This window comes from Struthio camelus, chromosome 4 (genome assembly GCF_040807025.1).
Source record: "Struthio camelus isolate bStrCam1 chromosome 4, bStrCam1.hap1, whole genome shotgun sequence".
NCBI lineage: Eukaryota > Metazoa > Chordata > Aves > Struthioniformes > Struthionidae > Struthio > Struthio camelus.
This window is the reverse complement of record NC_090945.1, coordinates 16382521-16408174: the sequence shown is the minus strand read 5'-3', so window position 1 is coordinate 16408174 and position 25654 is coordinate 16382521. Positions and strand designations below refer to the sequence as shown.

Sequence of the window (25654 nt, the reverse complement as noted above, 5' to 3'; positions counted from 1 at the left end):
TGCCCTATTCTGAGCTCCTACTGCCTTGTATTTTAGTACAGTGATCAGAAAGAAAGGTGCAAAGGTACGTGAGTTTTGCTCACTGTACCTATAGGCCATATCCATCACCAGCTAATGTCTCAGGCCTTTTCTAGTTCCTTCTCATTTGCTTTCGGTGCCAAGAAATCTTCTTGCTGCAAAGATGCTGACAGCGTCCCCGTGTGTGGCAGCTGAGAAAGGGAAAGCCTTGGGAACCGTTGCAGTCATTCTGCCTCACTGCAAGACCCAGGTGCAGCAAGCAAACCCCCCGGGCAGGACTGGGATGCTGTTGCACTTCTTGTGCACTTCCCGAGTGAAACAAAATCTATCAGCGCAGGAAGAAATTTCTAGTCTTTGCTGCAGATTGTTCACCTGAAGCACAGTGTTATTTAGACTTGTGTTAAGAATAATTTCTTGTCCTTGTTAGAGCTGCAGGAACCGATCGTTCCTCATTACGGTTTTTGCATATGAAATGAGCTCTGTTTACCAGTTTTCCCCGGGCTGTTGCTTCAGTCATTCTGTGTGTTTGGTTACATACTTATGAAATCTTTATGAAAGAGTAACGCAGCGCTCTAATCATCTTGCTTCTGCTTGTGTAATCATCTTGCCTCTGCAAAGAGACTTTCCAGAGAGAGCATGCATCGCTCTCGTGTTTTCCGTGTTTACTTTATGTAGGCAAAGAAACTCTGTAATATACCCTTTCCCTCCCCCTTTTTCTTCTGGGCGTTCTTTTATTAGTGGTTCTGGATTTTCACGATAGTTTGTACTTAACTGAGATTTATTCCCACGAAGCAAAGCATTACAAGAACCTGAATGACAACTACCCCAAGCTAGTGTATGAACAGTCTTTCTGTTCCCTTCTAGATTAGCTCCTGATAGATGCATGTCAAAGGTCTATGTTCTGTGATGTCAGAATATATAATTTGAAAATTAAAGAACGTGTTTATCTGTGCACAGTTCAGATGTGTTAGCCTTCACGGAGTGAATGGTTTAGAGCTTGACCTACATCCTGTCTGCTGTGAAGAATTATGATGTGCTGCAGAAAAGAGAGGTTTATGGCACCGTTTTTAAAATCGTGTTATACAGAAATTGCCGTTGTTAAAAGCAAGGAATCTAAATATGTATCATAGTATTCATTCCCAAAGTGGTGCAGCTGAATCTTTCTTAAATTTGTAGAGTTAAAACTCTATTTGTTAGTCATGCGGGACAGGTTAGTTAATCTATAAACACTTTTTACGCTGGATTGTTTGGAAAGTTTATTTTAAATTTCTCTTTCTCTATGCAATGCTGTTTGTTGTTTTTCAATGTACTCGGAAAGCCAGCTACAGTAATAAAGTAAAACTTGGGTCATCTGCTCCCTAACATTGTACCCTTTGCTCATTATCTGCAGGATAAAATAGATATGTAAATCTTTAATCTCTGCTCTTTCTAGGCTGGTATATTTTTACCTGACGTGTGCTGGAATTGTTTTGGGCGTTTCTAGCACTTAAAGAGCTCTTTTGACTCTTCGATTCATTTTGAGGTATTTCAGTGTTGTATACTTCAAAGGCTTTTCTTTCGTGCAGGCTTTTCAAAATTAAAGTAATTCAACTGATCTTTGATACCACTTAGATACTTCTGATACATTTTGCTGTCTGCTTTCTCTATCTATGAATGAAAATTCTTAGTTTCAAATCAAAACACAATAGATGACACTTCTTGGCTATATCATCTCCTAGCAACTGCATTTGCTTTAATCTAAATCTTCCCACTCAAGAGTTCTGTGCTGAAAAAAGTAGTTAATTTTTTCTGTGGTGCTATACTGAGTTAGTTATCGTTTCCATTTTGTATCTTTGATTTCCTATCCAGGAGGTAGTTACTATGATTTCTAAATAGTTTGATGTAATTGAATAACTTTAAGACCTCGTTCCATCCTATCTTTTAAGAAAACAACTTAATTTTGCATAGCCAAGTGTTCTCTTGTTTTGGCCAGTTATTCCTCTTTTGTCCTGAAAATATATTTTCTTTTCAGAGTAGCTTTGGTTCGTTTTCAGGAGCACATGCCTGTTAAGTTGCCATTGACATACAGAAATATTATTTCTAATTCTATATTTTGAACTTCTGCCACAGCATGGTGTCGTCAGCAGAATTTATTTTGATATATAAAACAATTCTTATGAAGTTGGAAAGAGCGCTCTGGTGTTTTTTATTTTTGCTAGTTTAGTTCTGGGGAGTGATAGGCCTGCAGGTGGTATGTATTTATGACATTCAAATATTAATTCTTTCTTGGCAGTAGCTTTGTTTGTGGGACTGCCGACTGGATTACAGGTTGGTCACTCTGCAGCGACTGAGTGCTTGGCGCAGCCATCACATTCAGCTAGTGCAGAATAGTGCTCAAGACTGTATAGTTCCAGTGCATACATTAGCATCAGTTTCCATATGGTCAGAGAAACGTGCATCCTGGGTCTATCTACAAAGTGCTCTCCTGGTAGAGAAATACCACCGGGTATCTTCCTCTGCTTCAAATGTCAGGTTACTTAAAAGCACCCAGTTCTGGTAGGAGAAGGGAATGCCTAAGAAAAAAACTATATTTATTTATGTCTGTGGAATTAGTTTATGTTTTAACCTGAAATTTCTGAATGCCTTTGAGAAAGAGGGAAAAGAATATTCTATTTGATTACTTTTTTTAAAGGGCCTCTGGGATTTTTTAATGTTATAGTATTTATTGAAGCAATCTTTTCTTTATTGCTTTCTTTCCCAATCAGTGTTCAAATATTCTGGTCTTGGAAGAAATCTTGGAAGTAAGTATTGCTATCAAATTTCCTTTGTCCTTATGACAACAATGAAAAACATGAGACATATGAAGAAACATATATCAAACTGCCAAGCGGAAAGCTAGAATTTCCTAATAGGAACAACAGAAATACAGCTCTAGCAAGCTTCAGAAATAAATTATTTCTTGTTATATTTTAAATCGTACCAAGGCATTCTTTAGTCTTAAAGCTTTTCTGTGCTATTTTAACTGTTTTTCTAGAAAAATGGTGATTGTCCTATTTTGCTGAAAATAACCTTTCACTAAATTCAGTATCTATGAAAAAATAGACTGCAGAAAAATGTCATTGAACATCAGCAGACTTTTAAATATTTATAAATCAATTAAAATATTGTCCGTATTCCTTCTGTTTATTTCAAGTTATAAAATAAACCACGGTGATTTAAGGTGTATCTTTGGCAAAATATAGAAATAGTTTGTGGTCATAAACAGCTAACATTCAAATCCTTATGTCCCTAGTCAGCTCATATGCTTGCAAAATACCAACTTAGCTTTCGGTATGGTGATTTGGAAGTACCTATTTTCCTCCCAGAGTTAACTATTTACCTGCTAGAAATGATTGAGTGTTACAGGTATGAAACACGAGTTTTAAGAAGACTGTTTCTTTGCATGGCTTTTGGGTACTGTGGTGGGAAAAAAATGTTAGAATATTACACTTGAGTCTTGGGCAGGAAGGGAAGTGTCCAGGATGTCTTTCAAGAACATGAAATTGAACTTATCAAGAAGTTAAGACCCCCTCAATCTCATTCCTTATAAGTGAGCTAAAATTTAGCCCCTAGACTAACATTAAATGTTTAAAATAGTTTTTAGCACAATGATACTTTTTGAATTAATATCACAGCTGTATATTTCTCTTCATGTGTATATCAAGAGCGAGCAATTTATAGAAAGTTTCTGAAACTACGTTTTCTCTAGAAATTGTGGCTTCACTGTCTTAAAGGTTTTAAAGACAGCAGAATGCCAAAATAGCTGTATGTAACCTCAAGCCAGAAACACTCTAGAACTGATCACTCACAATACTCCCAGCTATCACCCAACATCGCCAAGATTTTGTGCAAAGAGTTACTGGTATGAAGTGCTTCATTTGAGAAATCATGAGGCGATTGTTAAAATACTGAATGTACCTAGCTCCAAATAAAGGAAGCACAGTATGATATTCAGGTATTTAAAAACGGTTTATTAAACCATACATATGGGGGAAGAAAGAGTGTATTCGAAAGAAAAGAGGAAGTGATGTTCAGCTTGCTTAATTTATAATTCAGAATACTGCTTACCTTAAGGAAAACAAACCTAATTTAGAAAGAATAAAGTAAAATGATTTTTAATGGCAAAGATATTCTTTCCTGATAACATTCTCCATTCTCACTAATTTACTTTAGGAGACATCTGTGATAATTTAAGACATTCAGAAATACATTTCCTTCCAAGTTTCAAAGGTTCTAGACACAGACTCAGGATTCATTACTACCATCTGCTGCTGCTTAAATTGCTTCCAAAATTTGCATCCTTTTTACTAAACGCTAACGAGATTGTAGCATTTTCTCTGTAAAAGAACCAAATGCAGCAAATCTAATATTTTTTACCCTGATATTCTTAACCTCTTTTTACTGAAGCAGAAGAATTGTTTGATAGGATCAGCCATCATTTTTCATATAATTTGCTTTTTCGCTCATGCATGTTTTCTCTGACAGTATACATAGCAGCCAATCCTTGTCTCAATGTTTTGTGTTTTCTTAATTATGCACTGTCAGTGTTGAGTGAATGTTTTAAGGATGTCTGAGTATCTACATACTCTTTTGTCACCTTTCTTAACTTTGCATGTCGTATTGAAGACTCCTAGTAATTACTGTAATAGTACTGCGAGAAGTTATGTCAGCCTGCACATACCATTAATGCATTAATGTGTCAAAACAGCGGTGAATGACACAGCTCGAGGCAATCTTAAAAGCTACTAATGGTAGCCCAACCCAGAGGAATTGATTTGTAAGCAACTTTAAAGCTATAAAACTTTCGTCCTGATATATGGCTTTGCAAAGTCTTTTTCTATCATCCACCTTATTTTTAGTGCATGAATAACAGCTGTCTGAATAAGCTAGCAATCTGTAAGGGCAAAATGCTTCATGCTATCCATGCTAGGATGTTGCTGCTAGAAGAAACGTAACAGAACGACAGAATATTAAAAAAAAATTCAGTTGTTAATGTTAAAAAACACAGGGCCAAATACTACTTAGTTTCACCAGCAAGAATCTAGAGCTACTCAAAAGATGGAAGTAGTTCATCTTTATTTAAATTTGAATGAGTATAATGTGAACTATACTTACATTAAGTACTTCTAACACAAGGCATTTAGTGACTAATACCATGAATCAATGATAGTCAATGGTAAAACAGAGGGGGGGGGAAAAAAAAAACCTGTCGCAGTGGAATGGAAATACAGACATGGGTAAAGCAGATTTCTAACTGCTCTTAGGTTGTGGCCTTCCTTTGTAATGCCCACTTCAGCAACCTGCAAACCATACCACAGCTGCTTGTTCACCGACCTTAATGTCATTCCCAAAGACTTCATAAGCTTCTTTGAGCCTACCTGCTGCAAAGATGATTGGGCTAACAACTTAAAGCCTGTGATTGTACAGGTTAAAAGAGAGGAAAATTGCACAGGATTTTTAGATGCTCCATTTCTCATGTTTTGTTAGCATCAAAAATACAAATACAACTCTTGAATTAAGTGCTCCTTCTTCTAGGTCATAGAAGAAGAGTATGTCGTGTTCAGACAGTTTGATTAGCTGCTGTAAGTCATCCACCTGCATGGAGCTCTTGAAAAAACTGGCCCAACCTGCATTTATCATTCTGACACTTGCTCCTCTTTATATTATTCTCTCTTAGTACCTGTCGTCTTTGTTCAGATTTGGGGTTTTTCTGTCATTTAAAACGGAAATCTGTGAAGACAGATGTATTCCAGTTGGTTTGCCCAGACCACCGCTAGGCCTTTTTTTTCTACAGCCATCTACGTTGCAGTCGGGCATTAAGATAAAACGATCCACCGCTATCCTTGGGGGAGGTGGCAAACATCCGTAGAAATAATATAAATTGACAGAGAAGCTTATTGGTAGAGCAATGTTTAAGGTAACAACTGCACCACACCTTTGCAATGTCAGCCTGAATATATGAGCCTTCCAATGAATCACAGAAATGGTAAAGCAGTTTGTCCTGATAACACTAGCACAGCCCTGACTTGTCCTTCTCAAAAACTGATCCCTTTTAGAGGAAACCTTACAGCAAATATCCACCACTTAAGTCTTCTTCAGGTCACTTTAAACAGAGGTAAATTTAATGGTAAATTATATTTTTAACTATTTTATTGCTTATAAATTAATTCCATTAACATTAAAGAAAAAATTCAGAAAAAAGCAATGAAATCAAATTATGCTGATTTCCTGGTGACGGTTCTGCTCTTTTAGGGAGTAAGAAGTGGATCTCATTATGGGCTGCAGATGTTTATGCTAGCCAGAGAACAGTTAACTGCTTTTACTGATCAGCATCTCGATTCCTTCGCAGTGAAGTAGTAAAAGCTCATATTTTTATTGCACATGAATGCAACTGCTTCTTCCTTGTCCTTTCTGAAAGTACTCAGCTGGTGCCAGGAATTAGAGACAGTTTACTGTTACCTACCTGGACATGGGAGAAGGACAGAGCAAGCGTCCCTTAAGGGCATAAGGAGTGAAGCTGTGAAAAGTTTGAGGTATGTCTTTTCTAAAAGATAACATAGTCAGAAATGTGTCTCATGATTGCTGAATCTACATGTTGCGTGGATATGAGACCATCTTTGCTTTCCCAATTAGCATATGCAGTTAAACTTTGTTGAGTTTATTTTATCAAAAATCCCTCTTTATTTATCACAAACAAGAGGCAAAATGACTTGGAAGTTTCATATCAAATGTCAATATTAAACCAAAATCTTGGCCATGTTGATGTCAGTGGGAGTTGTGCTGTCAAACTCGGAGAAGTCAGGATTTCACTTCTAGTGTTCATCTCTATCTCCTCACCTGCGGTAGTGAGGGCTGGGAAGGAGGAGCATGAACTACTAGAAAGGAAAGATAAACAACAAGCAGTACAGGGCAGATGAATACAAAGCAGGTTAATTTAAATGGAATGGGAGGCAGAGAAATAAGAAAAAAGATAGAAAGGAAATAAGGTTAGGCTGAGAAAGACTGAGGAAGAAGGAATTTTTTTAATATTCATAATAAGTTTAGAAGCTTAGACTCTTCAATCAAGATGCTAGATTAATTCTTTCTTTGCAATGTCAGTGTAGCAACCAACTATTGACAGACACGACCATTAATCTGGAGAGCATTAATGCTCTCCTGTTTTCTCGAAATGTAGAATTTGGGTTGAGGGGTAAAGGGAGAAAGTGTTCTGAGCAACAACTTCTTTGTGACTCCGCTTGGTGATTATTCTTCACCTGTCTTTCCTGCTGGGAAATCAGTATCGGAAACCAGAAGTACTTCCTACTACTCTGTTGAAGAATCGGTTCCTAAGTGAAAATTATAATAGTTTTTAATTAGAGAAAAGAGGAGGAAAGAACTGTTTGCAAGAGCTAGAAAAGAATATTTCTGATCTCTGTTTTCTTTTCCTTCCCCTTGAGATATTTTTATTGTTACTGTGATGTCCTGAGGGTATAGGCAGAGCAAGATTTGTAGGTACCATTTTTTAGACTGATTAGTGTTTCTGGAAAAAAATAGACAAACTTTTGAGGAAGTTTTAAAAAAAAAAAAAAAAAAAAAAAGGAAAGGGAGCCTTATTGGGCCGTATTTACCCAGAAGTTTGTCTGCTTTTTTATCTTGAAAGCATCCTTTCTGTGTTTAGAAAGTTAATGTCCTTTTCTCTTTACCTGCTGTTGATGTAGAAAAAAAGAAAAAAGTTATTAAATAAAATTCCAGACGTTTCATCTTGCCTACCTTCACCATGAGTCATTGTGATTTTCTGGCACCAGAACTGATCCCTTTCTCAGTAAGGGCTGACAAAGATCCTCAGGATCCCAAAATTGTATTTTAATCTCCAGGGATTTTTTGTTTGTGTTTTTTTTCCTACTTTTTTTTTCCTGAGGATAGTCTCCATGAAGCTCTCTATAAAGTGCGTTTGGTCGTAAGTTTTTCCAGTACCCAAACTCTTAAAATAAGAATGGGCAATGACAAGTTTGCGGAAAATAAGATATGAGTAAATGTAATTAAAAGTTGTCTGGCAAAGCACAAGATACTTTGGTCGTCATCCATGCCACGTATAGCAAATTACTTCCATATTACTTTTAATGATAACAACATAACAAATAGGACTGTTTATAACTCATAAGGGTAAGTGTGAGCTTCTCCTTGTGTTCCATTTTTCAATTAAATATGCAATATTTAATATGCAATAATTGAAATATTTAATGCTAAATGTTATGTCCCTCTTAAAAACTACTTATTTAGTCTTTGAATCTGGGCTACTTTTGGTTAAAACCTCAGATTCTCACCCCCAAATTAATTTCTGTGTTGCTCTCATAAGCATCATGGGAAAGTCTTCATTTTAAGATCTAGCTGATATTTGTTCACCTTTCCAAGCCTTTTAATTTTTCCCTAACCATATTTTTAGGCCTGAAAACTCCTGATACAAAAGAACATCATTTCATGGGATTCATTTGAAAAATAAATCAAGTGCAATGCTACAGCAAAAATCCACAATGGGTGTGTTTTAAAATGTCAGAAACCTTAAATAATTTTTGGGATTTGCAAGGATGAAGTGACTGGAATGTTCTCTTGGGAGAATTTTTAAGTAATGCTAAGTTCCTTAACAGAATTGATTCTACTTTATATTAAGTGTAGAGCATTAATGATTGTCATGTCATTAATATAGATTATATTCAGTGTGACATGGATGCCGCAATTATCAGTGTTTAGGAACTTAACGTATGACATGAATCAAGCTAAGTGAACATTCTGCTATCTAGAAACTGTCTTTGCAGCTGAAGGTGTTGTGTAGCAGCTGCCCCAAAGATGCTGATTACTCTTAGTAGTGCATTGTGTTGCCTCAAATCAATGTTTATTTGCAGAAGCATTTTGTTTTTATTTGCCATAATTGCTTTTTTCAGCAAAAATTTTCCTACTATTTTCACACTCTCCTTGATATGCTAGGTAATATTTGCTCTCATAACAGGCAGATGGGTCAGATGAAGTCATTTGGCTTTCTACAGAAATGCTTCACAGTGGGAAATTCATTTTGTTCAATTTTTCCTGCCACCAGATGTGATGCAGACATCAGCGTAGGGATGCTGTGTTGACGCTTAAGACAGAAGAAAAGGCTCAGCAGTATCAGTTTGTGCTACCTCTTAGCCATTTTGTTTTGCTGGCTGTCATGACACAATATGCAGCCTAAAAATGCAGCCTAAAAATGCTTTTGGTTTTAGACAGAAAATAGTTTAATTGACTGGCCTAACTGAACAATCTCCAGCTCTGGGGAGATTTAGATCCTGATTGCCACTGAAAGCCATTTCTGTAGGATAGATTTGACAAAGACATCAAAGGTCCAAAATCTAGATTTGAACTTCATGACTAGCTGTAGTCATGGAAATGTGATATGGTTTACAGCATTTTTCAAAGCAATTCCTTTATCTGCAATTTGTACCACCACGCTTCTGGCAGTTGAAGTAGATTGTGGACCTCTGACAGCAATACATTTGCCTGGAGTGAAAGGTGCATTCACATCAGCTTTCCTCAAGCCCTCAGAGCAGTGCGTTACCATTGCAATGTGGTTAGCAAAGAATTTGGGATCAGCGTCTATCTTGGCCCGGTTCCACTGTGAGATGCGTGTTATACGCCAATCAAGTTCAGAGTTGCTTTGTGTTACATGTAAATCACCGTCATTTTGTGACTTCACTTTGCTAATGAGTATTTTCATCTAAAGCGTTGAATCAAGATGCTATTGTTTTGAGCAGCTAAAGCAGAAGCTGCTTTGCTTACTGCCATTAAAACTCCCAAAAGTTAATGGGAAAAAAGTATTCTGGGAAATACAAATCCAAGATTTAAAATTTTTATTGTATTTGTGTAAATTTACTTCTGAACCACTAAAAGATTTCCTTGCAAGGTTAGAGAGACCTAGAGCACCAAATTATTTTAAAATGCATGTAATTCATGTAGGTGAATAGGCTTTTTGCCAGAAACTTGCTCTATTTTTATTTCTTTTTTTTTTTCTTTTCCAGGAAAATGTACTTCTGACTTCAGTCTATTGAAATGTAGCATTGGTTAGGTAATCAATTATTAGGACAATATTATAAAAGAGCAAAAATTGTTGTAGAAATAAACATACACTGAGGAGACTATAAAATCTTCAATAGAGCTACTGTTGCAATCGTACTTAATGGTTATTAAATAATAGTGCAAGCATTACAGTACCTCTGAGTCTTCAAAAATATGCATTTCATTAAATAGGCTTTTATAATCAGTTGGGATCTAATGATTTCTTCCTATGCAGTTTTTATTATGAATAAAATGGATTGCAGTTCACTGCTATATTCCTTTCTTTTTAAAAGGGCAGTTGAGGCACCAGCTACACAGTGTATGTAGAATACAAGTCCTTCCATGTGGTTGAATTCCTTCTTGTAGTAAAACATATGTCACTTTAAGAAGCAGTGTAATATTGTAGAAATACTGCAGTGTCATAAAAATTGTAGTACAGAGTGAACAAGTGTAAAGTACTTCAGTAACTTTAAAGCATTTTCTAAGAGAATGAAAAAGGAGCAGTTTAGCCATAATACATTGAGATACTTTAACTCATCACCCCAAATACTTTCATAAGAAAAGAATTTCGTAAGTAAGAATTTCTTAAGCATCCAGAACAACGGCATGACAATCTAATTTTTTTAATCACATTTGCAACGTGGATACTTTCTGAAAGTTTCTGGAGGATGAGCAATGCTGTACATGTAACATGATATGCCTAACATGTAGACTAGCTTTCTGTTTTGTCTAGATAATCTTTTTCTTGCCTTCTTTTTAGTATTGAGGTACACATTGTCCTTTTTCTGTAAGTGCCTTGGTCCTCTTGCTTTGTTACAAGCCTGGTAGTTCCATGGTTTCCTGGGGTGCAGAAGTCAAAGGAGCTGAGTATGGTGGTCAAGCACTGGGCTAGCCTGATTTGATAGCAGGCAAGTCCTACACATGGAAGAAATGCTTTTGTCATGAAGGCGCTAGTAGTTGAAATGTTCTCTCTGTTCTTCAGCTTAGTCTAAGATCATGCTGTGTGGCTTCATTGGATAGGTATTTTTTTCCTAAAACACAGTTTCTGGTATAAAGTGTGCAGGATCTTCTGTTGCTGCATGGAATATGTTGAGCTGGTTATTCTTTGTAACCATCCTGTGTTTTACCTTTGTGGAGTTTTGTCTGATTTCTGGGCATTCCTGGTCTGATTGCTGCTGGGGGAAGGTTAGCGCTTCGATCAAATATTTGTCACATCATTCTGACAAAACTTTTTTTGAACTGCTTTCTGAGAAAGATATTTTGATCTGCTCGGGCATCTGCTTTGGCTGATAGCCAACTTGTAGGGTCTTTTTCTCTCCATAGTGAAGCTTCTACTAAATGTGTCTAATCAGGATAAAAATTGCTCTGTATTTGCACAGACACTCCACTCCGATTTCTGCATATGACATATTTTTGCCTTAGCTTTCTGCATGCCTGTTAAAGACATTTTAAACGATGCTATACACCGACTTGGAGGTTATGTAGTAGCCTCTGTTTTGAAGCCATCTGATAGTGTATGCCTAATGATCTGTACTGTCAAAAGTAGAACTTTTGCTCTGCAAAAATGCTTCACCTGGAAAGATGGATATGTAAATCAATAGCTGTTGTCTGCTTATGAAATTGTGTGTAGCTCAAGTGAACTTCTGAAACTTTTTCTACTGTTCTTGAATGCAGGAGACATGTCAAAGATAAAGTCTCCATTGTTAAATCATATTATACAATTTGCCTCTGAAAACGTTGCAACCGTTAAAATTGTTATATCAGCCAGAGAGAAAACGTTTGTATTTCCAGATATAACCCTAGATTTACAAATTTTCATTTCAGAGGAGTACTTTTCTGAAGCTTTCCATAGCTTATGATAATATTTGAAATGCATTTGTATTCTAAAATCCTACAAATGCATGGAATTTCGCATAGAATAACTTAGTCAGACGTTTTTCTACGTCGCACAATAAAAAAAATTGAATCTGTACGTTAGTCTAGTCTCATTTCTTATAATCAGTCTCTTGCAAATATGAGAAAACTGGTGGGAAATGAAAAAAAATTCAACTTCTGAATCTATATGCTCTTCAGTTGTACATTCCTTTTCCGTATCTTATACCTAACAATTCTGGCAGACTGCAATAAGAAAAATAACCACCTTTTATGAAGAGCCCTGCAGCTATCAGTAGGGTTCAGAACAACTTTACTACGTTTTGCCTTGGCTCATATTTTGCTTCAGTCTTTTGTACTACTCATTTCATATTTTAAATAAAAAAGCAAGAGAATGTAAAACAGGGAAGAAGAAATTCAGTTAAGCAGGAAAAGATTTGAGAAAAATAGTAAATGGCTGAAGTGTGTAAGCGTTCTGGGAAACAGCATAAGGAATTTAAGATATGGAGGAGAAGAATAAGTTTAACTGCAGAATGTGCATTGGAAAGTATCTGGGAGAATCATACACTAAGAAGATTATGGTTTTGCAAAGCATGTCTGTCTCTCCTGTGGGATGACAAAACAGCACCGTATTTGACCACTGAATGGATAAATGCCAGCTGTGTATTAAATGCGTAACAGAAGTTTTCTATGACTATGCATATATACACTATTGAAAAAATGCTGTAATATTTGCATACCATATATAAAAGATACTTTTGATTGGCATGACCCACAAAAGAGCGTGTTAATTTCTGTAACAAATGTTAGATCCCTTTACGTGCGAGTCCCTTGGACTCAGAGGCGCGTGAGAGGCCATGTGAGAGTCATGGAATACCCCCTCAGGAAATAGCGTTCCTTATTTTTCTTATTAACTAGTGTCTTATTTTTCTTAATAACTGATTTTTGACTGTTGTTTCATTTACATTGAGTAAAACGCTGTATACTCAGTCGTATAAATTCTTACTGCTGAGGACGTTGCTTGCTGTTACGAGTATTCCCTTTCGTAGTTATGGGGTTTGGTTCTGTGTTTCTGAAAGGTAGCAATCTCAAAGTGGTACCTGTGCAGCTGGTGGCATTTTGGGTAGTAACTACGTTAATAGCTTCATACTTACGATTTATCCGTACTTAGGTAACCTTGACATATTGCTGGAGAGGAGAGTATGGGACAGATCCTGTAGTGTGCAGCACGCAGGTTATCATACCGTACAGCATCACACAAAACCAAAGTGGCTTTTCCAACAAACTGATGTCTGAAAAAAATGTCTCTTACTATCTTTGGTAACATTGTTACAGTGACTGGAAGATGGTAAATGAAGTATAAACAGGCTTTACTAGATAATACCAATATGTTACCAACTGTTGGACCACACGCAGTGCACTGCAGGTGAATCAGGTCAGTATTATGATGTTTATGAGATATCCAGTTAAATTTTACAGATACATAACATACATAAATGCAAAAGGTCATACATATGAAATTCCAAGTAGAGAGGTCATTTTTCTTCTAAGACCAACAGTTTCCCCTTGTGGCCCCCTGACCTTGCCATATATTTTGCCTTGTAACCATGGCAGTGTAGTATTTCTCCAGTTGAACCTTTTCATGGAACACAGCTTAAGTTTCACCAGCAGCAGGAAGTATATGACTGAAAGACAAATCACGGTCTTTTGGAGATGGGATGCATGCTGTGTAATTCTGAGTTCAGCGTGGGTCGAGGGGGGGGGGGGGGGCGAAGTTTAATAAATTCTTTCCCAGAGGCAGCTTTATTTCTGCTGCCTGGAGATACAATAGGCATTTTGTTCAACTGCTAGACTTCATTCTTTAAAATAGACACAGAACTTAATTGTTAAAATCAAATAAAAAATGCTAATCATTTTTTGGCTGCTCTCCTGAAAGCCCAGGCTGATTTAAAGGTTTGCATCATTGTCATCAGAAAGGAGATGTTACTCAAAGATTCATACTGAAGTTTCAAAAGTGTAAGAGTGAAATACAAACAGAAAATTAAGATTTTAATAAGTGAAAGGAAAAAGTTACTTCTATATTTGAAACACTTCCTGATGAGTTGTACGTTCATAACTCTGCACCTCACTCAACCCTTAAATTGACTCTCTTACTGTACGCATCATGTACTGTCTATTCAGTAAAATTGTATAAGAGCAGCACGATAATGCTTATGAGTTGTATTATCTGATGCATTCTGAGTCTATTCATTTTACTTGTTTGAAATTATCATATCACTTTTTTTTTTTATGATACTTCAGCTAATCTCATCTTAGAACACTGAAAGACAATGCAGGCACACAGAGAACCATTTGTGTATTAGAGGAGGTTATTCTTTGTACCTTCTGCAAGTTACAGAGCTGTGCAGACATCAGCTGCTCTTCCATGAAAATATCTCTTATTTAAAATGCTGTAACAGAGAATTATCCTACAACCTATTTCACTCCCTTGTTCTTCTATGCATTTAGGCCCTGATCCAGCCTACATATAAATTAAAATGTTGTTTTTCATGTAATTTATTTATGATCGTGTTTGTGGCCTTGACTGACAATACCAGTTGATTACTTGCTTAACCACACTCCCTGTCCAGGAAGATAAAGTTGTAACTGGATTTGATTTATCCCTGAAAAGGTATACTTTCCTGAACTGAGGGGTCTGTGCCTGGCTCATGTATTAATGTTGTATTAACATTAACCGTATATTAATGTTCACAGCAATGACTGTTCAGAACCTTTTACAGGAAAATGGGAAGGCATCCATCATTGTCCTTTCAGCCCTGTGTGAATAAATAATTTGTGATACTGTACCTTCAGAATGCAGCTTTTCCTTTTTTTGCATGCCTTAAGAGTTTTGGCACACGTTAGTGTAATGCTTTGTAGCTGGATCTAAACACAGAGAGATGCTTGTAGCAAAAATACTGTCTTTCTGAGAGAACTGGAGAAGTTCTGTTTGCAGTAAATGCTTCATTCTTGAAGTGGTACAAGTTTTAGCGTAGGAATTTCATGTTTGGCTTTTATTTTCCCTTTTTTTGATATAAGTAGCTGCTAGAAGGATTAGCTTATTATCAGATTGTTACATGAAAAACTTTGAACGTTCATATTTACTGATGACAAAAATTTATTTTTTTAATTTGCGTGGCTACTTGAATCCATTTAATGAGTTAAAGCATTAAAATAAATTTAATGACTTGGCATCATTAGGAAAAATGGTAGAAGTTTCTGAAAGATAATATCAGTACAGAAATGGATTCCTAATATTGTTTGTTGCTCTAGAGGGCAAGATAAATTTTAAAATTTTATATGCTGATAAGAACATATCAGACAGTATTCACTTCCTAGCTTTTTACTATAGTGTTAATTATCAGCTGCGGTCAGCAATTACTGCAGGAAAATGTACGACGATTTGCAAAGGATAAAGCAAGCCAAGTTCAGTCCCACTGAATACTTTCCTTCATACTTTTAAAACCCTACTGTCTACTTCTGTCCAATTTGAGACTGAAGCATTTTCAAGGCTAATGTATTTTTCCGTAAATGTAAGCATTTTGAGATTACATTTGGGGACATTACAGTTTGAGCTGAAATTTTTAATGAGTAAAGGTGGTTCTTTTTGAAAGGGGAACGTTTGCTGCACTTTCGATTTTTTTCTTGAGGCAGATTTGTGGGATGGAGCATTTCCTTAAAGCAGCAGTTTTTCACTGGTTAAGAAGTTTTGAAATGTTTTCCTTGTAATACATAGTGAGCATTTCTTGGAAAATAACTGCATCTTTTAAAAACTTTATAACTTTAATTGCTTTTCTTATTTAATAATAGCTTACTCATTTTCTTGTTTATGTAGGAAGAAAGGCAAGATGTTAATGATGTGATTTAACTGAGCTGCAGCATTGCTAACTTGGCTGGGAACACTGTTAGGAAATGAATCATGCAAGGTTGTCATTCTTTCACTGATTACTTGTGCTTGTTTGGAAATTATGCTGCCAGTGTTCTTCCTACTAACTTTACTCCAAGCGTTTTCTGAGACCCTACTATTCTGTCGCTATGTAAGGATTAAGATGTTACTAAGATTGTCCTCCTGTTGCGATAAATAGTAAAGGCCTCAACCTTGTATTCTCAGCTTCCTCGTTATTTAAAATGCATTTCCAACTCCGCTTCATTAGGGAACTTGGCCCTCTTATGGAATGAAGATTTGACTGGACACTTGCCAGGATGCAACAATTAAAATCTAGCCGTTTTATCATGAAAATGGGGTACAATCTGTGGTGAAAAGAATACCTCCAGTCTGATGGTCATTCTGTCCCAATGGAAGGAATGGAAGCGAATCAGTGTCCAGACCGAACACGGCCATATTGTCATCAATCAGTGGTAGGGTAAGAATTGCTGATTTGTCAGAAGGATTATGTGTGACTGCAGCCACATCTGTGGTGAAACGTAATGAGGTCCCTGCCCCCGTTGTACAGCTTCCTGTTGGGGTTAGTAGGTGCTGCTGTTGCCCCTCATACCTGAAAAGAAAAGTGAGTCTTTAAGGGAGATGAGACTAATTTCCTTCTGCTGGCGAGACAAAAACTTCTTTCTTCCCACAATTTAATTCTTATGTGGTACTTGTTATAAAGCCACTTCCTATTCATTATGCAATTATCTCTTCAATTATGGTATCATCTAAAACCTTTCGTGATACAAAGTTATGGCAAAGGCTATTTTGCAATCCAACATATTTTAAGGATGGCAGTTCACCGTTGTGCAGTCGTGCAACCTGGATATCGTTGAACAAGTTTTGCATGTGGGAAATAGGAAGTGAAGGGTCTCAGTATCTGTCGTGCAAATGTGGCACACCTGGGATACTAGACTAAACAATGTTTGGAAACATCCTGTATTACCATTGCAATAGAATACTTTTTTGTAGGGCGTTGAATTAACCTGCCTAATACTGCATTCACCACTCTCTTATCGTCTGTCTAGAGAATTAAATAGGCAATTTCATGCATGTTTTAAACTATAGTTCTATATGTTTATATTAGAAAATACATCTTCAAAAAGCATAATCAGCTTTTGAATCATAAAGCGGTGAGCTTTATGATGCTTCTTCGTTCCTGTGCAAATTTTTTTGTGTTTTCAGACCAGGCCCCAAATGAACTCTGTCTCTTTCCCAGAGGATGTTTGTCTTGGTGGAAACGTCATTCTGTGCTTGAAAAACTATGATTTTGATCATAATCTGTGTCATGTAGTGTTAGGTAATCTTTCTGATAGGAAGAACCTAGGCTCTGACTCTCTTAAAATTAAAAACTGAGAACATATTACAAATTGTGATATTTGAAAGGTGCTAAAAATTAGTGTCCTCGTCTGTAGATATACCACATTGCTGAAAGATCAAAGTTTTGTCTGATTGAGACAGACTGCCGTGATACTCAGAGGTGGACTTTTAGCTAACTGGATATGCGATGAAACATTGCTGACTGCTGTTGTGTGAAAGCTTACTAGCAGTGAAAAATGCAGCACTCTCAAAGGAACCAGCTAACTAACTACAGTTGTATGTCTTCTTGTGGGGCTTGATCTTTGTGACAGTGGTAACCGGCTCTGTGGGTGATTTTTGTTTTGAAGAGAGCTGTCAAAGTCTACTTAGACAGATTTTGTAAACATATACGTGTCTAAGTTATTGATTAGAAATTAGAATTAGAATTAAAGTGGCTGCCCAAACTGTGCTGTGCGTGCTGAAAAAAATATTCAGCCTCGTGAGTGTAGCATTTTTCAAATGTAAACCAGCAGGGTTTTGCTCTAGAGTTGTGCTATTATTAGCGTGTATCTATCCTCCTGCAAGCTGAAGCTATCTACTTGCATGACAGTATTAAGCAGTTATTTCCAGAGAAGTCATTCTACTGTTCTAACTGCTCCTCTGAGGAGCTGGATTTTCAGGGGACTTTGGTCCCCTGAACCAAAGGGGGTTTTGTGCTTGGAATTAGTCTGGATTGGGAAATGCGTCCTCCTGGGACATGCTATATAGGATAAGCTCTCTAGCAAAATGGAAGGTGAGGGCTCACCTGCTCCCAACATGTTTGTGAGTGTCTTCTCCTCAGATGATAATGAGAAGACTTAGCATTTACTGTGAAAGAGATGGATGGTTGAAATGGGCTGAGAAACGAATGTGCTTAGGAACAGTTCCTTTTCTTCTTTTGTAGGAAGAAAGGTAAGCTGTGAATGATGTGACTGAGAATGGGGAACAGCTTTCCAAGGTTCCTACTTGTGAGATTTGGAAGGCTCATCACTGAATTTTCACTTACACTACTTTAGGGGAGAGATAATCCTTTCAACATGAAATCCAGATCAGATGATCATTTCAGGAGAACAGGATTCCTGTCTCTCTTAATTAATGCTCTTCAGCTCCTCCTCCTGAAGCCTGATGCTGCTTGCTAGTCTTCTCAAGGGTGAGATTGTACCTTGCAGGAGAGAAATGATTATTTTTCTAGCTCTTGTTCTTTGGACATGTGGCTTCTACAAAATGCTGCAGACTCTTCTTACCTTGAATTTTGATAATTATCCTTCAGATCCTTCTAATCTTCTATGACATTAAGAGTCAAGATCATCTGTACTTTGTTTCAGAAAACTGTGACTCAGAAGCGTATTTATATACCCTGGAAAAGGTTCACAGCTTGTATGGCATTATGTGGTCAATGAAGGAAGAGTGAATCTGCTAATGCAGAAACAGCAGTTGTGATATACACATCATTTATTTCCTCAAATAGTTACAAAAAACATTAAAAAAACGCAATGTATGGGGTCAATTTTTATTAGGTATTTTTGTCTTCCGGTAACTATTGTAGTTTAAATGACGTACTATATGAAAAATAAAAAGGAGTAGCACATAGGGAAAAAATTTTTCTGCAGAGAAGTGCTTATTTGGAGGAAAGTGTATATTATGTAAAATAATCTAATGATATTTATAGATGTTCCTTTATTGAATAGAAGTGGAAAGCAATTAGAAAAAATTACCTCAGCTGAGTTGGAAACACATTAACCCAAATTTAACTTTCTGTCTATTCAAACAGAAGTTAATGGAGAACGCACTCACCTGAACCTAAAGGTCAGATTCAGACTATTTATAGCTGAAAAGGCAATGGAGTAATAAATGTTAATACAATGCAACTTTTGCTCACATTGTTAAAAATTCCACCGAGGCAGATTCTTAACATAATTTAAATGTCAAATAGCAAAGCATTTTCCTTTTTTCACATCCACAAAGATTGCAAATCCCATGAGTTAATTTCAGAGAGGTTACTGGTTGCACATTTCTGAATTTTCATGAACTGTTTTTTGATTGGCCTCCTTTTAACAAGAACGTAAAATACAAACCTAGAGGACCAAGGAAAGGGCCTTAATGTAGATGTGCAGTATGCTGACTGTGCTTAATATTAACTTGCTCAGGTGACGGTAGTAACTTCAGGTGAGAGAAAGCACTTCCCTGTATATAAATTGGGGTCAGAATTAAAAATGAATTTGAGTTAAAATACCAGCTTTAATTAATATTAAAACACTTGGATGAAAATATTCTTGGTACTAATGTCAGTAATTTTCATTTGCAAATAACTTTTCATTGTTATCTACACTAGACTTGCAATAAATCTATGTTTACGACTAAATTCCAAAACTGTGGCCATCATCCCTACCACTATGAACTTCTTATCCAAAACACATAATGCGAGATTTTGTTCAGAATTACCAGTTAAAATTGTTTGTCGGCAAAAACCTTTCCAAAGGTTCCTAAGTGTTTGTTCCAGATCTCTGAATCATACTCAGCAGTAATGGAATTTGTTGTTGTGATTTTTTTCTTTAAGTTAATCTGATAATCCTCCTACCTGATTTCGTGCAGGCAGCAACAGGACAGGCTTACTCTGCCTTCCTAATATACCTCAGTTGTGCCATTCATAAAATAAATGTAAGGATACTTGCCTAGTTTTTAAAGTATCTTTAGATCCTTGGTTGAAAGATGCCGTATGATTTTGAATCATATTGGCTATTTTTTAAATTATTCTCAGCTATCAAAGTTTGATTTTATTACTTACTGCAAGGACAGAAGTAAAATAAGAGTCTAACAGCGATGTTGTTCACTAGTCTCTTTACATTATTCTGTGACCTATAGCTGTATTTTTTGCTTTTCTTATGCTATGTTTAAGTAGATAGACACATTAAAAAATGGGTCCTGTACCTATTATTTTCTGTCTCAACCCAATCATAAAATCCCCTGTCTTTGACTTGAACGGTCATAGCACACTGCAACAGACATATTTGTCTTTCTGTAATATTGTTAAACAGGATGTATTTCTGTGTTCAGTTCCAAAGCTAATAACCTAGATTTGTATACAACATAGCACACAGGAGAAGACTTGTAAGATTATCTTTGAACGCACAAGAACACTTAAAAAATCTAACCGATAAGTGAGTATAATCATTTAAGTGCCATAAAAAGAATTAATCTCCTTAAGGCAGAGAAAAATTGTCATTTTTTAGAGTCTGTGAAGGGGTAATTTTGCTGAACTAAGTCCACATATAAGTAGAAGGTTGAATTTCATACAAGATTTAATGTCTATTTCCAGGTTATGAAGCTACAAAGGAGAGTTAATACTAAAGAACAAATTTCAAAGTCTAGAGTGGCACATTTAAATCTCAGAAGCAAAAAGTGCACGTATTGTGTGTATACACAATAACTGTGTGTGTACTAGTAAATAAAAATAAATTCATTTAAGGAAAAATAAGTGAGGTCTATTTCAGGATATTATTCATGCACAACAAATGCTGTTTCAGTAAAACAGAATTTGATTTGCACCTAAATACCAGTTAGCCTGTATTTTCAGTTAACGTCTTAGAAGAGATTCGAAAGAAGAACAGCCCCATGAATTTTGGTTGGGCTATGTCATGCCTCTCAAGTTTTTAAGTATGATGTAATGTGTTCTAAGCCACAGTTCTCCACAAAAGCATCACAGTTTCTAAGGATTTGGTATTCACAAACCTGCGCTTTGTGTGTGGCTTCAATGCAAATCAACAAAAAAATCTCAAGTTCAACGCAATCGCAGTTGATCAGTGATCAGCTTGCAGCTATACAGCCACCTCCGCCTCCAGTATTTAGCGTTATGGACTTTGAATCAAAAGTGTTGTAAACAGTTGCTGATAGATAGACTACAAAAGTTTGAAGCTGAGAGGTCTTCCCACTAAACCAATTCAGATAAATTCATAGGTGTTTTCAAATCAGTCATTGGATCCAATATGTAGACAGCAGCTTACAGCGCAATTCTGACTTCCTCTTGCTATTCAATTAATATTCACAAACGGTAACATGAACATTGAGTCAGTCGCATAGGTTGCTTGTTTACTCTGGGTCTTGAGATCTTCCCCGTTAGTTCTGCTCTCTTTTTGGATTTCACTACTGACCCTCCCTCCTTTCTATTTTTTCCTCTTATATGCCAGGTCTTGGGTATTTTTCATGCAACTTTCCAAGTTCCTTCCTGGGAACAAGGAACCGTCTCCCTGCACAGAACTTCTGCTGTTTTAAGATTTCCTTCTTTGCCATTGGCTTTCTTTTCCTCGTCTTCATCTTTCTATTGTTAATTGCATTTCTCCTTCATTTGGCTTTCTGATCTCACGGACTGCCTCTTCTGGCCATCTTCTTAATGGCATAATCAAAGTCTTTAGAAATATACAGTGTCAGCTCCTAGCTGTCCTGTGACTTCCTGATACTTCTGCAGGATGCGGTGCAACCCGTGTTCCTCATTTACTTTTGTGACAGTGCTTGCTGTTTGCTTCCTCGCCCTTACTTCGGTACTCTATAGAGGGAACAGAAGGAGCCCTATAAGCAAGGTTGAGGAATGCAGTCATTGACACCAAATGCACACCAAATGTCTGAAGTCATCATGTTTGCAAATGACATTGATGCTGAGATGTGTTTTCATAAACTATTAATGGGACAATTACAAATAATAATTAGTCACATCGCAGGTGATTCACTGACAGAAAAAAGGCCTGCATGTGTTAGTCATTCTCTACAAGTACATCCCACAGACCCTGTTTCTCACTTGTGATTTGTGAGGTAGTTTTAGCTTTCTCCTAAGTTAGGAAAAATGGGGTTAACTTGAAGAATGTACCTGTTTCAGTTTAGAATTCCTATGTGCTGGAAAGTTTATGTAGTGCTTTCTTCTGCCAAAACAATGCATAGTGGTTTAACTGTAAATGAGAATAAAGCTGAGAATAAAGCCTTTTTTTTTTTTTTTTCCTCCAATCTTCCAAACATTGCACATATGATGTGGTAGTGCCGTTTACTTTACCTGTAGCCATGTATTTTTCTTGTTTTATTCCCCTTTTATTCCCTTCTTTTACCTGACCATTTAACTGATTTCTTATTAGGTACAAATTTGCCCTGCTGATCTCCAGAATGTTTTGCTATACCTCCTTGAGCTCCTTCCTAACATCATCTTCCACTCTTAGGATTTCTCTAATATTTTTTAAAGAAGATGATAGTTCAATTCAGAATGTGTTTCATCTATTCAGCTCCATTTTTTCTCTTCTTAAGAGTCTTTCCTTTAAATCTCACTTTAAAACTATAATTCTCTGCAGTTTATTATAATTTTATGATATGACACCTTTGTAATGAAAAATATGTGTAAGTCCTGAAGAGTAGAAATAAGCTTTTGAAATATCTATAGACATTTTAAGTTAACTTGGCAAACCTGAGGGCTCCTAATGTAAATTTATATTGGCACAAATACTCCTTATACACATTTTTGCTGAAGAAAGTATCTGTAGGAATAAAAGATATGAGTAACATTCTGCAGATCTGAGCCCTTAGTAGTTTCGTCTATAATAAGCCATTGTCAACTCCGTATTAATTTAGCCTGTAAAATCCTTTTTTCATAAGCAGTTAAGCAATTATCTCAGTAGTTGATGAAGATCTTAAGTTAAGAAGTTGATTACAGGATGTAAACTTATAAACATGGCAGAGTTTACACTCCCTCAGAGAAATAGTAAGAAAACTGTTCTGCAAGCCCTCTAATGTTTTCAAAGTATATCAGTACAAAGTTTTATGGTAAAAATACGCCCTTGGTTATGGAGGCAAACAGTATCTGCTTACAGGGCCTCAGAGCTGTGTGTACTTACGAACAATACTTACCTGTCTCTCTGTTTACCTGTCTTTGGACAAAGATATAAATATGTATTCCATAGCTTTGTATGCTGCCATGCATTGTGAGTTTGCATTAAAAAGTTGCTTATTTGTTGGAGGTACTCTTTGCAATATTGTCTCTTTCCTTGCTTTGTACCTGTGCTACCTTCAATTAAACAAGGTTCTTGGACTCTCCACCCTTTATTTTATGAACAGAGAAGATCACTCTACCTGAATAAAATGTAGGTATCATCAGCATTTCATCACCATAACCAGTAGTGGGGCTACAGAGAAAAAGAAAAGGGAAGGCTGGGGAGTATGTCACTACGATAAACTGTATTACTTTGCTGTCAGTAAAGGGTAGAAGAAAAGGCACGGTCTTTGCCAGGTTTTATTTTGTCCAAGTCTTAAAAACTGAAGTGTGATTATAGGCAAACAGTTGATCATGTTAAAAATAAAAGCTGTAAAACTGCTTGCTAGCAGCTCAATTTGCAAATGGAAAAATGGTGATATTTAAAGCAAGAAGATATCTTTAATAGAAGGATTTTTAAGGAAAGTATCTTAAATTCAAGAAAACTCAGAGATCAATATATGGGAAATAGTAGAAAAACGCTACTGTCATCTGTCCAGCAAAAATGTTTTTAACGAGAGTCTGAAAAACAACCTTAACTAAATCTTTTCCTCACATACATGGAGTTGTTTCCCTGTCTTTGGAGCTTCGAAGATGTAATCTCATTGGTTCTATTTTTTCATTTTTTACTTAATGCAGACATTTTTCTAAATTACAATTTCTTCTTGTCGCAAACATTTTGCCTGTAAAAGATTTTGTGAAAGCAGCAATTTTAAAAAGTGCTTTATTGTGCAAGTGGATTTAATTTCTTAGGAGAGTTATTGAAATTAATGAAATCAGTGATGGGAGCCAAGTAGTATAACCTAACAGCAATATGTAGTGATAGACAGTTGAATGCTATTTGGTGTTGTGCGTCTGCAGTGGTTGCTCTTCCGTAAAAGGTAAAAAGGAGGCTAGCTGCTCTGGGGACAGGATAAACTGGACGACAGGTAGTGTAATCCAAGGCCTGTCACCTCTGGGACATTGGTTCAGATCTGACTCAGGTTGGTAGGGACTTAAATTCATTACCATCTAATGGCTGGTCAGTGGCCTATGTAAAATGAGTTGCTGATCTTGGTCCAGTTGCTACTGGGAAGGTGTTCATAGCATGAGAAACGCTAACCTGCGCCTTTTGCTCGTTGATAATACTTGTAAAGGGGCCAAGTGCTCAATCCTTTCAGAGGTGAGGCTTCATTCCTAGCTTGCTCGAAGGATTTACAGTTTCTTCCTAACAGTGGAGCTGTTTCCATTTTTAAGCAAATACAGCCACTGCATGCTATGTCTTAGTATCCTGTGCGTGACCTCTGGGCCATGCTGTTACCGCCTTGAGTAACAAATGAGAGTAGCAAACAAATGAGAGAAAAAAATTATTGAGTAACAAACAAAATGAGAGAAAAGTACAACCGTAAGCTCACAGCCTGTAGCCTTTAAGGAAGTTCCTTATGTAGGTAAGCAGGATGCTTAGGGCCGAGGGCCTAATTTTGCAGGACTTCTTTTCCACTTCACGCTTTCCACTTCTTTAGCTCCTTCGTGTCCTATACTATCCTGCCATGACTAAATCAGGGCTTTCCCAAATTGCACTTTTTTCTGACAAAAATACAATAATCTTCTCTCTAGCTTTGTTGCAATTTATCATGTTTCCTCCAGAAACATTTACTGTTTTGAGGTTTCTTCTAAAGCTTGTTCTGCGGAGGCTCTCTCCTATTTTCTTTTTTCTTTCTTTCTTTTTTTTTTTTTTTAATGTAAAAGTTGAGAATGATTTGCTAGAAGATACTGTCTCTGCTATTTGTAGCCCAATTGAGTGTTTCTACTTTTTATTACTGTATGTATGTACAAAGGCATACTCATAGTAAGGAAAATGTGTATGATTTATACTACTCTTAATTGCTAAGCTAATAAGCTTTATGGAGACATAAAAGCAATGCAGCATGCTGACATACTCAGATCTAGGTTCAGTTCACGTGTGTGTTTGCGTATTGCAGGACTACCTGAGGCTTTAAAGATACTGCAAAAGCAGCAGGCTTTCCTCTTGCCAGGGAAGAGAGAATCATGATCTTTTTCCACGTTTCTACATAGAGTATTGCTGACAGACTATATTTTACTTTCCCTTCTCACTTCCCTTTGCCATGAGAAGAGTACCTATCTGGAAGGTGGGATAAAATGTTTGTGGAATACATTTTTAGTTAATGAACGTTCAGCAAGTGGCTGGAGTGTTTAACTGCTAGCGAAAGGTCTTGACTACCTGTCCCATCTGTCAGCAGTCTCCAGAATGCTTTAACTTCATGCTCTAAACCTAAAAAGTGTGCTCACTTTAAAGTTGTTGGTTTCTGTACTCTGTATCTTCTCTTGTGTGGTCAATTATAAGGATAAGTGTATTAGTGCAATTAAAAAAATGTAACAAA

General features: G+C 36.6%; 1 protein-coding gene across 4 annotated transcripts in view; it reads left to right on the top strand.

The window, feature by feature from the left end:
• The window catches only part of STPG2 (sperm tail PG-rich repeat containing 2), a 233848-nt gene that overhangs the window by 203430 nt on the left and 4764 nt on the right, over positions 1-25654 (top strand). The gene's annotated exons all lie outside the window — the stretch shown is intronic.